The sequence below is a fragment of the Pseudopipra pipra genome, chromosome 2, assembly GCF_036250125.1.
Source record: "Pseudopipra pipra isolate bDixPip1 chromosome 2, bDixPip1.hap1, whole genome shotgun sequence".
Taxonomy (NCBI): domain Eukaryota; kingdom Metazoa; phylum Chordata; class Aves; order Passeriformes; family Pipridae; genus Pseudopipra; species Pseudopipra pipra.
The window spans coordinates 61583378-61597013 of record NC_087550.1 but is presented as its reverse complement, the minus strand read 5'-3'; the positions used below and the strand labels follow the sequence as shown (position 1 = coordinate 61597013).

Genomic DNA, 13636 nt, shown 5'->3' with positions numbered 1-13636 from the left:
GCCCTGCTGCAACCTCCTTTAATGTTTTCTGATGAGAAAGGGACCAGAGAGCAGGAATTAGGAGGTTTCAGGATGGGCTTAGAGGGAGACAAGTGAGGGGAACGGGGCCAAGGTGGGGCAAGACATCTGGGGCTCCATTTGGAGCAGGGTTCACTGGGAGGGTGGATGAGTGCAGGTCTTTCACAGCACAGGGCGTCACCTCTTGTGAGTGAACCATGACTGATAAGGGATACTTTAGGGAGACAAGATTTTCCTTTTAATTGTGGGTGGATGTGTCTTTCAAACATTAATTTCAAATACCCTCTGGTATCCAATCAATTTACCAAGCTTCAGGGCACCATTTACTTTGTTGTTATTGACAACGACATGTTTAGAGACATTTCAAAGTATCCTCCATGCCTTGAAGTCAGCTAATGCAATTCTTCCTAGAAAAACTGAAATTACTTTAGTTTGAAACCTTACGTTAGTACAGTTTTTAACAGGTTCACTTGTGAAAAATATTCAGTGTTTCTCTGCATCTGAAGTAGGAATGGCATCATGAGTTCTGAGGGGTTTAAGATCATGAAAGGAGCAGGATTTAGTCTATTTCTTAATAAAAGACTCCTGAAACTTGTTCAAGCAGCTATGCTGAGACTCTCAGTATATAAGAAGTCTTATGCAAATATGCCATATCTTCAGCTTTCTATCAGATTGAAGTCACTCAGGAAAACTTATAGTGTCCTGAAAGTCACCATTTTTTTCAGAGGAATCATCTTATTCAGATCAAGGACTAAAACTAAAAAGTGAAGTATCTGGGTATGTGACATAAAAGCCCTTCTTTTTTTTTCTTCTTCGCTAAGACGTGTTTTAGATAAAAGCTATGACTGAGGAACTACCAATTCTGCCTTGTGACTTACCTCTCAATGAATGCATGATATAACTAACTTCAGCACATGCATCATCAGGTCATTCAATTTTAATGTTATCATATTAAAAACCCTGTGACACATTGTGAAAGAAATGTTAAATTTCTGATAATAACCCTCTGTCAACTGCATCTAAGTGATCATTAAGAATTTAAAATGGTGACTGGGAAATCATTATCTAACATTCAAAGAGATAAAGAAAGAATTTTGTTATTTGTTTAAGGAGCTAAAAAAGATATTTTCAATTCCTATAAGATAACAATCATCTGGACATATACCTTGATATTTCCACGTGTCTAAAGTTAGCGAAAATGAAACCTCTCCTGCAATTCTAAAACTCTTATAATTAAGAAAGTGTCTGTAAGTATTGTTAAGCTGCTTTTAAAATCAAATTACTTTGCTATATATGGTTTAAAGCCCAACCCTGTGCACTGTGCTCACAGGAGAAGCATATGAATGGAATCTGGTGTGGTCTCTTGCTAGATGGATGCTCATCTGGGATGCCTGCAGCTATTCAGCCACCCTCAGAGGTGGCAGGATGTGCTCTGATGGCTACAAACACAGCTGCAAAGAAATGCCACTGGTCAGATATGTGGGCTCTACCCAGACGTGCAACTCCAGCCAGATGTCTGCTGTCTCTGGAGAAGGGGCTTGGCAGACCCCCAGGGTGGAGATGTGAGACCCTCCACAATCACGGGCAGTACAACTGAAAGGGACAGGAGGACTGGGTACATTCTGCAAGCAAAACAGGCACCTGCCTGGGACAGACAAATTAAAGCAAAGGGCTCTCAGAGCTGCAATGTGACTTGGCTATCTGCCAACCACATGGATTTCCCCCAGCCCCCAAAAATCAGCAGGGACGTTTTTGGTTCATCAGTTACATGGACTTGCATGCAAAGCTTGCTGTCCAAGCAGTGTGCTGCCTTCCCAGGATCATAACTCATGAACTAGTCCCACAAAGGGGCTAGGTCCAGCCCTGGCTTTGAGCTAGATCTGTTAGCCAAAGCAGCAGTAGCACGAAAATGTTGGATTATACATAACCAGAACATAGGAGAGAAGCCACAAAGCTGTTATATAGGAAAGGAAAAGAAAATGGCAATAACAATGGAAAGCAATTTCTTATTGCAGGGACTCTCTCATTAGAGTGACGGTCCTGTCCTAAAGGCTGTGAGAAAGAGGAATCTGTGTGTGTTTTCGCTGCCCTGAATGGCTCTGCAGACCAGGTGATCTCACCAGGTCATTTTTATGATGATCTGTGGTCTGTCCTCAAGGTACATTTATGCATTTGCGTTTCCTTCAGCAGAGTCGTGATATATAAACTGAGGGCTGAAATCAGCCTATCTGAAGTGACTCAAAGCAGAAGAAACCAGTTTCCCCTTTGGGCATGATGTTAAATAGATCTGTCAATCTGATGTTTATGCTGGTGCTGTACAAGAAAAGCATCCCTCCACCTTGTGGCTAATGCCTGACTATATATTTATAAATGCCCTTTAGCTTGGGCAGGTTAAATGCTCATAGTCCAAATTTAATAAAAGCCCACATTTCACTGTGCTATACCCATGCTATACTGCACCCCATCTCATTTCATTCATAATCATGATATTTCTTGCTATAACCCTGTTATATCAGGATGTGGTCTTCCTCATAATTTTTCTCAGTTTTGCTCATATGACATGATCTATACATTACCAGCATGTTATGAAAATCAGAGATGTAAATCCTTCTAATGCTGGCATGCCTGCTTTAGTATCACAAGCTACCAGTAAAATACCTGAGCAAAAATGAGAATTAAAGTGCACAGAAAATTCAGTTTCTGTGAGAATCTTAAATGAATATGGATGCTGTTGACATTCACAGTCTTTTCTGTGCTTGTGGATAGTAATGTGACCTAGAACACTTACTGGCTTGCTTATTTGTGATTATGCATTAATGCTGGTATAATCAGTGATATGTATAGCCCTGGCACAAAACATACACAAATTGAAAGATAAACAGCTTTTGTAAATTATAAACACTTCTAGCTGAAATGATTTTACAATCAGCCACGTTACTCAGTTTTATATTTCAGTCCAGTGAAAGGGCTGGAGAAGCTTAAATGAAAGCTATTTGAATATATAGCAATTACATAATTATAACACTGAATTTTGTGCACTGAAGCTGCTGCTATTGTAAAATACAGTGAGATAATATATGAGGTTGCCTGGGGAGATCCTCATGATTATAGATAAACTCTATCAATGTGTCTGTCAGAAAGGCTGCTCTGCACTGAGGAACTCAACAAACATGATTTGTACCTAAGATTTATATTTCTCAAGCCACCTAATACACGTTTTATGTGTTTTGCCTCCCCTCTGCCAGGGAGGGCAAATATAATAAGCTTCTGACATCATCCTCGTCATGTTTCTCCACTTGCTAAAATTATTTGAATTGATTTAAGTCGAACTGGTCTGATTTAATCTTTTTTTTTTAACAGCCCTCATAATTTGCAAGCTTTTGTTATGTTTCTGTGTGCATGACAACATGCTTTGGTCTTTTTTTAACTGTACAGTCTTAGATGGTCCCACCACAGTGGTCAGGGTGGGACCCTGGCTTTGGAAGATGCCTGCAAAGGGTAGGATCATGCTGCAGCACCATCTTTACCCAAAGAAACACCATAGATGTGCTGGAAGAGGCACTACAGCCACGCCCACAGAAAACACAGGTTATCAACATCCAGCAGTAATGACATTCAAGACCACTGTGACTGTTTTTCTGAATGACATGATGTTCCCTGGACTGGTTTGTGTTTCATAACCCCAGACCTGTGACTGTGCATCTGGAGCTGCCCTGCTCCAAACTTTCTTGGATCAAAATGCACAATAATGATCATAGCAGGATCAGTTCACAGGAAAGCAACCTTCCTGCTCCTGCATAATGTTGCCTATAGCATATGTATTACATACATATATCAGGCTCTTTATTCACAGCATCACACTGAATTCAGTTGCTTAGTTCCCATGGTTCCTGGTATATTTTTAGTTGGACACTTAGTTTTGGACTCTTTGCTCTGCGATTGCTGGAGCTTGGCTCCTGCATGACTGTAGAGGTCAGGGGCTGGTGGTAAACCTTTTCTATCTCTGCAAACAAGCTATAGAGCAGGGCTGATCATTTTGGTCCTGTGGGATATGGCCCATCTGTGAAACCACAACAAGCTGATGGATTACTGCAATTTGAGTTGTCTCCCAGCAGTACAATTTGTGTAGCCTTGTCATCGTAGCTACTGAAAAGCAATGTTTCTCTTGTAGACATTGCTCAAAACCTCTTCCAACAAAATTCATCACCTTTCTGCCTCTAAACATCCTTCTTCCATACTGTCTTTCAGAAAGGTAATCAAAATACTACATATTCTTCCTGATTCTGCATGAAGGAAAGCAGAAAACTTGAGCCATGCTCCGGAAACTCAGCAGGAACTTCAGTCTTAAATCAAGCAAGTTAGAAAAGTCAAGCTGTTAAGTATAATGCAATGTGATACAACAAGGTGTCATTTAGTATACAAATATAAGTTTACCACAGTGGAAAAACTTTTAGATGTCATAAAATACAAACAATTCACACTTTAGACTTCACTTCAAGATCCCATTGAAGAGACATCCACCTCTTCCCTTTGTGTCTTTTGCAATAGCAAGACACCCTCATGTAAAATCCCTGCCTCATTTTTAAACTTCACTTATTGGTTTAAATGAGTCAATTTACAGCCATTTGTTTCTGTTGAGTCTTGTCCCCCTAAAGAGTCTTGCATTTTCTCTCAGTCAAGGTACTTTAACAGTGCAATGCTCTGGTCCCTTAATTTTTATTTTTTTTTTAATGCTAAACAAAGAGAAGCCTTATGTTTTCCTTATTTTAGATTTTTTTCCTCTCAATTCTTTAAAATTTTTCTGGCTCTTCTATCTGCAGTTTTTAACAGTCTGCTTCAAATGAGCCATGCAGATCAGATGCCAGACTGGTTTACTGGGGCACTAAGCTCTTGGCCCCAGATGCTCCTAACTAGTTGAGTCTGTCCCTGGCCATGGTGTGTACTCTGTTCTTACTTGGATGTCCTTTCATGTGGCTGAGCCAAACCAAATCAAACACTACAATAAGACCTTTCAACAAAACTGTTATTAATATGCATTACAGCAGTGCCCAGAGTTGCCAGTTGAGATGGAGGCTCTATGTGTTATCTATTTAGACATTGTCTCTGTCCTGAAGCGTCAACAATCCCTGTTGTAAAGGGGTAAAGTTTGCCGCACTCCCCTGAAGTATCTTGTTGCTCACAATCATTAACTCCATTGAATTCAGTGCCACCATCCACGCATCAAAGTGTAGTTTTTCACAAATGACAGCAGCAGCATTCTGCTAAAGATTTGAATTACCCTGTTCCATGGATATGTGATATTTCTTGAATTCACTAAGAAAGACAAGGTGAAGGAGAAATAACACAAAAATCTGTAGAGCTGCTTGCAAATCCTTTGTCAGAATCCTATTTCTTCTACAAGGGAAGTAAGAGACATTTTAAAACTAGGATTTAGGAATGCCACTCCATTAAACTGGTAGATGAGGACATAGCGTATGTCCATTTGTTATTAGTGAGACTTCAAAGGATTCAACAGAATGCATAAATTAACTGATTAAAAACTTTATTGGAAAACTAGTAAATCAGAATGGAACCTGGCTATTCCATTTCAGCTTTACTAAACTCCATTATTAATAAGTTCTGGCTATTACTGTGGTCATATTACTGTGTAGGCATTTGCTAACCTATCAAAGACTTTTAAGTTTAATTAATGATGAAAAATTTCTGCATATAAATCTTTCAGATTAGATAGTAAATTGCATTTGAAAGTATAGTCTGTGCTTGAGCATGAATAAACTACACATTTTTTATGATCAGTGATATATCTTCCTCAAGACTCTAGTCCTAGGCTGGGGCTTCCAAGCACTTCTGATTTGCTTCAGAAGAATGGATGGAGGCACATGGGCCTGGGAGCTAACTTACAAAAGGAAAGAAAGACTATGGAGAATCCTTTGTAACTGTCTAATGTATAGTTCCATTGTCTCTGCATTGTCTAATTCGAAATGGGCAAATAATAGTGAAGATAAATAAGCCATTAAGTTTAATTTGCTCTCATTTTCAGAAGGGGTTCAGGCCTTCTGTGAGTATTTCATAATTTCAAACTTCTTATGAACCCAGAGCTTTATAAAATTAATATATAAATGAATGTTAAATATAGAACAACAGTGTTTTCCTGTTTTAAGACACTGGCACATTAAATCTTCCTCTTACAGTCTTGCTCAGCTGCAGGTAAGGTTGGAACATCTAGATTCATTACCCCCCAAAAAATCAGTTGCTTTTGTGCTTTGTCTTTCTTTTTTAATTCTCAAAAAGGCTCAATGATTATGCAGATTTTTTTTTTAGACTATAGCTTCAAGCAGATATCAGCTTAATTCTTTATCGGATGAAAAGGACTGCGGTGCCACTGTGTGCTTTGGGGATTCATTCAGAGAAGACACAAGATGAGGATGCCAAAGCCCCTACAACGGGGACAACAATGTCCCTCAGACACTGATCCTCAAGGGTAGAGCCAGAGGGTTCAGACCCATCTCAGTTCTCCCACCTGGTGGCAAGACCCTACTTTGCCCTGTGAAGCTGTCCTACTTTGCAGTAAAAGACTGAAGGGGACAGCAACAGAACATAGCTGTAGTCCAAGGATTAAGGGATTCACCCAGAAGGGAAGAAAACTTGTTTTATCTCTTCTTCAAGGGCTGTTTTATTCAGATGAATGCAAAACAGGTAAGCCACCTGTAGAACAAGGACTGGCATGAAAGTACCCTGCTTCATTCAGGCATGAGCTCTGATGGGGCTTGGGTAGCAGGGATCCCTGAAGGGAGGTCCCTTCAATAGTGCTGGGCACCATGAGGTCTCTCTGCAAGGCTGACGGACAGTCAGTCATAATTTCAGCACTGATTGCAATAACAACAAACCTGAGCCCAGGGATTTTCAAGTGTTTTAGGATGAAAGCAGCTGTGTATAGTCAAACCACTTTGAAAAAGGCATCACTCTAATCCATTAACTCTCCATTATGGGCTAAGTATGTTCCTTAATTACTGAGGATGACTTTGGAGAGTGGTTTAACCACATGATTTCCACTAAGATGAATGAAAAGTATATTGTTGCATCCAACTTTTCCTACTATCTTAATTTCACCCTCAGAGCTGTGCTTGCAGGCAGCAGTCAAATGAGATCCATTTAAGGAAAAATGTGTTTAGCGTCAGCATTCAGGATTTAATGTACATAGCTTGATCCTCTTTATTTGTAATTCCCTGTTCAGGCATTTCCCTTCTATGCTGTGAGAGCATCTTGTGCTCTAAGAAGGCCAGGCTGAGGAATAACATGTGGTGCAATCACAGCAAAATTGCTTTTCCTGAAGTTAAGGAGTGTGAACAAAAGGCTTCCTGGGCCTGTCTGGTTTTTAAAATCAATTGTGTCAAGCAGGGAATAGCAGGCAAGGAACAGAAAGGGCTTTGGCCTTTTCCTCCTCCCCTGTGCTGCCTGCAGTGTCCCCACTGCACAAGCTACAACCTCAGCTCTCTGATGACTTCTGTTCAGCTGCAGGGAGCTGCTGCATCCCTACCCCCTACAGCTCCCCTCAAGGGCACTGCAACAGCTGAGAATAAAAGGAATGCAGCAGCTCAGGTCACCTTTCTCTCACCCGCCCTTCAAAACACTCCTCTTCCAGAAAGGAAAGCCATGGCTTGTTCTGGTAGTGTTGCACCATTCAGTGTTCTAAAATTCACAGTAATGAAGGTGTGAGGGGAGAGTTCAGAACAGAGCAGTTTAGTTTAGTGTCAGTGCAGAGCAAACACTTGACACCTTAGAAGCTGAGGGTCTTGATCTGGAAAGCCATCTCTTCCAGTGGGAAACTGGTTGGAAAACTTGCTCCTCTCTCCATTTCAGCCCCTTCCTTCCCACCCACACTCTGCAGCTCATACTTCCCTCAGCTGTGCCAAGGCAGCTTCTTTGGGGACTGCTGCAAACAGGACTGGCTAAATTATCTCAGTTTAAAAATAAAGCTTTTTATTATTATTATTTTGCTTATGTCATGTCAATAATCCACTCTGCAGTCCAGCCACACAAGCTGCTGCATTGCTCAATGGAGAGGGCAGAGAGACACAGTGCTGGGAAGTGAAATTTTGGCTGAGGAACTGTTTCATTGTAGTACAGTCCTGCTGTCCCACCAGGTTCCTATACTGTGACCTGGATATTCCAACATGCACAGAACTCCTTGGTCATTAATACTGAGCTGTACACTGCTTGGTCAGGTAGCATTATGAATTTATGCCCAGTGAAACATGGACACACCATTGCAAATCTACTGAACTTAGGAGATAATGCACCATGGACTGTTTAATCTTTAAATATTTATGCTGACTTTATCTTATGGGAAGCAAAGCAGTATCTTTCCTGCAAAGACTTCAAAGACAAAGTTACCTTGTCCACCCTCACACTTATCTGGAATTAAGTTCAGTAAGTAGAATTAGGTACCTATATCAAGCCCATACTTTGAAAAAAACTCCTAGAATTTTTGAAGGAGACTCAGCTGGAACATTCATGGCTACTCAGCACTAGTGACTCCTATTTTGGTGCATCCATATGGGGAGAGAACCCCATGCTTAATTATGCTGGTGTCCTAGTTAGGACAGCTGAGACCAGTTCATCACTGGATGGGTGTAACCCAAAACTATGTATTCTATAGCCTTCCATGCCATTTCCCAGAAACTGTTATCAATGAACCATTTACACTATCTGCACATAGAGCCTGACTCCTCAGGCTATAAACTAGGTGCTAAGAGGCCTGCGAGATAGGAGTTGCTCTTGTCCTCACACCCATTAAGGAACCCCCCCACCCTGAGGGAGGTACTGAGCATTCCTGCCTGAACTGGAGGATTATATAATCTTGGAGTCTTGGGACCTTTTTAACCACTCGTGGGATCCAGAGGAAGACTCCAGACCACCACTCTCAACTGGACTACAACCACCACTTTTCAACCAGACTGCAATCACCACTCTTGACCAGACTGCAACAGCACTCTCACCAACCGGTTTTCCCCTCTCCTTTTCCTTTGGACTCAGGGGGCCCAAAGAACACCACTCTGTTCATGCCCCAGGGTGCTGGGTTATATATTTGGGTTTTGTGGGTTAAAACCAATTGTTTGTCTGTATAATCGTACTTATTGTATTATTTTATTAAATTGTTATTCTGATTTATAATCTCTCTTTTGAGTTGAGTTCATTTCCCCTGCTGGTTTACCTTTAAACCAGCACAGCTGGTCTTAGGCTCAAGCACCCGAGTGTCAGGCCTAGAGGTGCTAGTAAGGCTTTTTGCTGTATCTGAGGAAGGAGAAGGAGGATCGGCTCTCACTCAGACCTCCTCTGTGTAATATAATGCTCAGAAGTACTAAACCAGTACTGATCTCAGATGCTGGGACATAGATGGGAAAAGCAAGGAGAGGCAGGACCTGCTTTACTACTGAAAGAACATTTCACTTAGGAAGGAAACAGGAAGGAAATGGTCTGAGACCCACTGGATGCATTGTTTGGAAAGCATGTGGTACAGAAGGCTCTGGTAAACATGAAAACTTGTGTATGAAAATAAGCGTGAACCAAAGAAGTGCATATTTAGCCATTAGTCTTAACATTAGAAGTACTTAGCTGTTGTGCACCCCTGAGTGATTTATCTGGTTCAAGGATCAACTACACTTGATTGCATACGAAGACAGCTCAGGTACAGTCAGTTTTACTGGTTTAGATGCACAACAACATCTGCAAATGTACCTCTCTAGGATCTGGCAGATATACATCTGCTTTACTGTAGAGCTGAGCTGATAAACCATGTTGCACTGAGGTTAACTGTGGGAAAAATGAGCTTGGGCATCTTGGTACAACACTGCAGAGAGCATGCTCAGTCATGCTCCTAAATCCCAGTGCATTGCATGGACCTGCCGCTTCTCTTCTCTTCAGCTCCTATGGGATTAGAGATGTTTCAGCTGTGAAAACCAGGCCAAATGTACTTCAGTTTAGATTTCTCACACAGCTTGGCATTTCCAGAGACATCAGCTGCACCATCCAAAAGTTAGTCACTAGAAGGATATATGAACATGTAAATAAATTTACTGTATGCACACATACCCCTTTCCATGGAAGCATGGGATGATTTTGGATTTCTCCATGGTGGAAACAGGTGTAACTTAAGGTAATGAACTGAAACTAAATAATGAAAAGGTTACATTAAATAAGAACAGAAAAAAGCTGCTGCACTATCTTGCATGAGAAATAGCCTACATTTCTTATATTCTAGAAAGACTGGATTAAATAATCAAACTGCAGCATAGGGAATAATTTTTCATGGCTGAGACAGGCACAGAGATAAACTTACTGGTCTTTATCCCTGAATGATGAATGAAGATGAATCTGAGAATGATTAATGGATTTATTTCCCACAGAACACGTAAAGAAGTGCCTTTTTTACCAGTCACAACATAACTGAGCTTATTAAACAGTTTATTGAACTCTGCTAGAGATTAACTACTGGATGGCCATTTTCTGATCGGCCTGAAAGTGTCGCTGTAGCCACTGCCTTTGCAATGCCTGTCTGAGCCAAAGCAAATGTATAAGCTGGATCTACAGCACAACCTGCTCAACATAGTTTTTATACTGATTTTAACTATTTTGACTCAAGGTGTGGCTTACCCTGAGGAAGTTAAATGACACTGCCCCGGGGCAGATGCTTAAACTGCATTTCTACTGGAACTTGTGGCTACCTTAAAGAGGATGGGCTGTATTAACCACAGTCCCATCCAAACCAAGCAAGAGGTTGAGATGCTGTGTCTAAGCAGTACTTAAATTGTTACTGACCTGAAACCAAATTTTCTCTGCCTTTTTTTCAGCAGAAGGACCCAAATTTTGTTGATTTACCCTGTTGAGTGGGACAACAGCATTGACATGAACATTAACAGGTATCCCTGGGCACTGCATTAAAACAGGAGGGGAACTTATTAAAATATGGATATTTACACTTCAACTAGTCAAACAACATCCTCAGCCATCACCTGCATCCTTCTGTTTATGTGACTCTTTTTTTTTTTTTTTTAATGGGAAACCCTTCCTCAAAGGGACACTAAGACTTAGGTTATTACATTGCAGAAAGAAGATGTGATGAGTGCTTCTTACCAGCTATTCTTTCTTTCCTTTGGGTCTTCTCCGCATATGAGCATTCTAGATATTGCTTCAGAGGTACCTCCATAAACAGTAAAAAGGAGCCTATAAGTCTAAATAAGGAATTCTGGATCTCCCTGCTGGGACAAGGTGCATCATTTTTAAGTCTTGAGCTTAATGCAGACAACAGATTTTGAAGATTTGAATGCTGTTTGTTGAGTTTGTCCTTATAACTCTCTGTAAGACAGGAATATACTATCCTTATTTTACAAGGTGTTTTTTCTTCTCTAATTACACCACTGTCAGCTCAGAAAAGTATTTATTTGCTATTTACCTATGGATGTTCCGCTTCACTCCATCTGAATTCTGCTTGAACTTTTTTCCCCTGCAATTCAGTATTGATAAGGCTGACATCACGAGGTAGTTTAACATACTTGTGACTGAAACAAAGTTTCCCACACATTTTGGTTAGATAAACAGCCTAAATTTGAGAGAGTAAGGTTCCCTACAAACATCCCAGTTTTGTATGTGAACGGCAGCTTTAACTAGGAACAGGCAACTATTCCAAGAAGCTGTTCCAGGTCAGGTGAGGTAAGAGAAACAGGTGACCTCATTTCTTTCCCACCTGCCAGTAGTATCAGCACAATGGCTCATTATTCCTCTGCTTATTTATGGGCTTTTGTATATTCACCCTTCCAGTATCCGACCATATTAGTACTGAAATTCTTTTTGTACCTCCTCCTCTTTTCTAAAGTGGAGAAAAGAGGCCTTTAAAAAGCATGGGCATTATGAGTCTCCCTTTTATCTGGCAGATGGCAACGCTGAGATTCAAACCTGTGGGAGATGAGTGGCTCTGTGCAGATCTCTGCAACCTAAACTGGAACGAGACAATGTGGTCTAAGCATGCAACATGAGGTTAGGCAAAACATACATCCCTTTCTCACCGCTTGGGAAAGGTCTCCACGATGGTTTTAAGCAGACCTGAGGGTCTCGGCCCTCCTCGGGAGGAGGTTGAGCTCCAGCCCTACACTTTGACGGCAGGCTGGCGTGCAGGACGCGACGGGGTATCAGTAACCTCGGGCCCTTCCGCACGCTTCCCTCGGGCGGGCGCGAGAGAGACGGAGGTTCCCGGGAAGGCAGGCCCGACGGACAGCCCGTGCGCCGCCGAGCTCGGCAGGACGGAGCCCCGCGCTGAGGGCGCTGCGGGCGCTGCGGGCGGGCTCTGCCGCCCCCTGCCGGGCGCTCCCCCGCCCGCGCTGCCTCACGCGCACCCCGCCCGCCGCCGCGTGGCGCGTGAAGCGCGTGAGCCGCTGGAGGTGCGGGCCCGTCATGGACTCGCTCAAGCGATGGGGGCTCGAACACTTCGGCGAGCAGCCTGTTTCAATGCCTGACCACCCTTTCCGTAAAGAAATCTTTCATAATACCCTGTGTAAACCTCCCCGGTGCAACTTGAGGCCATTTCCCCTCGTCCTATTACTTGTTACTTGGGGGAAGAGGCTGACACCCAAGTCACTACAACCTCCTTTCAGGTAGTTGTAGAAAGCGATAAAAGTCCCCCCTGAGCCTTCTCTTCTCCAGGCTGAACACCCCCAGCTCCCTCAGCTGCTCCTCCTAAGACCTGTGCTCCAGACCCTTCACCAGCTGTGTTGCCCTTCTCTGGACACACTCCAGCACCCCAATGTCTTTCTTATAGTGAGGGGCCCAGAACTGAACACTGGATTCAAGGTACAGCCTCACCAGCCCCCAGTACAGTGGGACAATCACTGCCCAAAATCTACCAATTTCTGACAAATGCCATGATGCCATAAGCACCTGAGAGCATTACAAGCTGTTTTTTTCAATGGCACAGGTGATTGCACAGCCTCTGATCCTTCTGTAACTATCTGTAGCATAAACCTAAGGCAGAACCGCAGTCTCCAGCATCCCACCCAACATGAGTTCATCTGTGTATTCACCAGCCATGGGTGGCTATATAATACCAAAACAAGTACCATCAAGACCTTAATTCCTATAGCCACTCTGGGGAAATGACTATCCAATGTCCATTTTTGAAAAAGCAGAGACCAATATTTTCTATCAAAATGAAAGTTGTCCTCCTAAAATGGAAGGTCTGAAATGTAGTACAACTAAAAAAATACTGTGAAGAACCTAGAGAGCAGTATTTGCAGAGTGTGCGTTCTGCTGGAATTGAAAACATTTGCCACCATTTAATGACCTATAAATGAGGATGTCTGTATGAGGATTCCTCCATAAATGTTTCCCCTTTCTCAACCTCAAAACTGCAATTTTGGGAAGTCCATGTACAGACACAAGTTGGGGCCAGATCCCACAGCCATGCACTCCGAACCACACACCCCCCAAAGCAAATGGACACAATGTGAAATAAAAAGCGAATGTTCTGTGATGGCTTATAACTGTCTCATCTAAGGCTACCATGGTCATCTCTCTCTTTTCCTTCCCTCCCCTCCCAGAAGCTGTCATCTATCCACCAGCTGACTTT

At 42.3% G+C, this 13636-nt stretch overlaps 1 long non-coding RNA gene across 2 annotated transcripts in view; it reads right to left on the bottom strand.

Annotated features, from left to right (window-relative positions):
• LOC135409771 (uncharacterized) overlaps positions 1–12359 on the bottom strand; it is a 41275-nt gene extending 28916 nt beyond the window's left edge. Inside the window, exons 1-5 of one of the 2 annotated variants that reach the window (XR_010428359.1) lie at positions 12081–12359; positions 11471–11521; positions 11152–11373; positions 10111–10188; positions 9697–9945 (exon numbers count right to left, since the gene is read on the bottom strand). This is a non-coding gene — a long non-coding RNA (uncharacterized LOC135409771). Of the gene's footprint in view, positions 1–9696; positions 9946–10110; positions 10189–11151; positions 11374–11470; positions 11522–12080 lie in introns of those variants that run through there. The other variant, XR_010428358.1, reaches the window with a different exon arrangement.
• Between the last annotated feature and the right edge of the window lie 1277 nt (positions 12360–13636).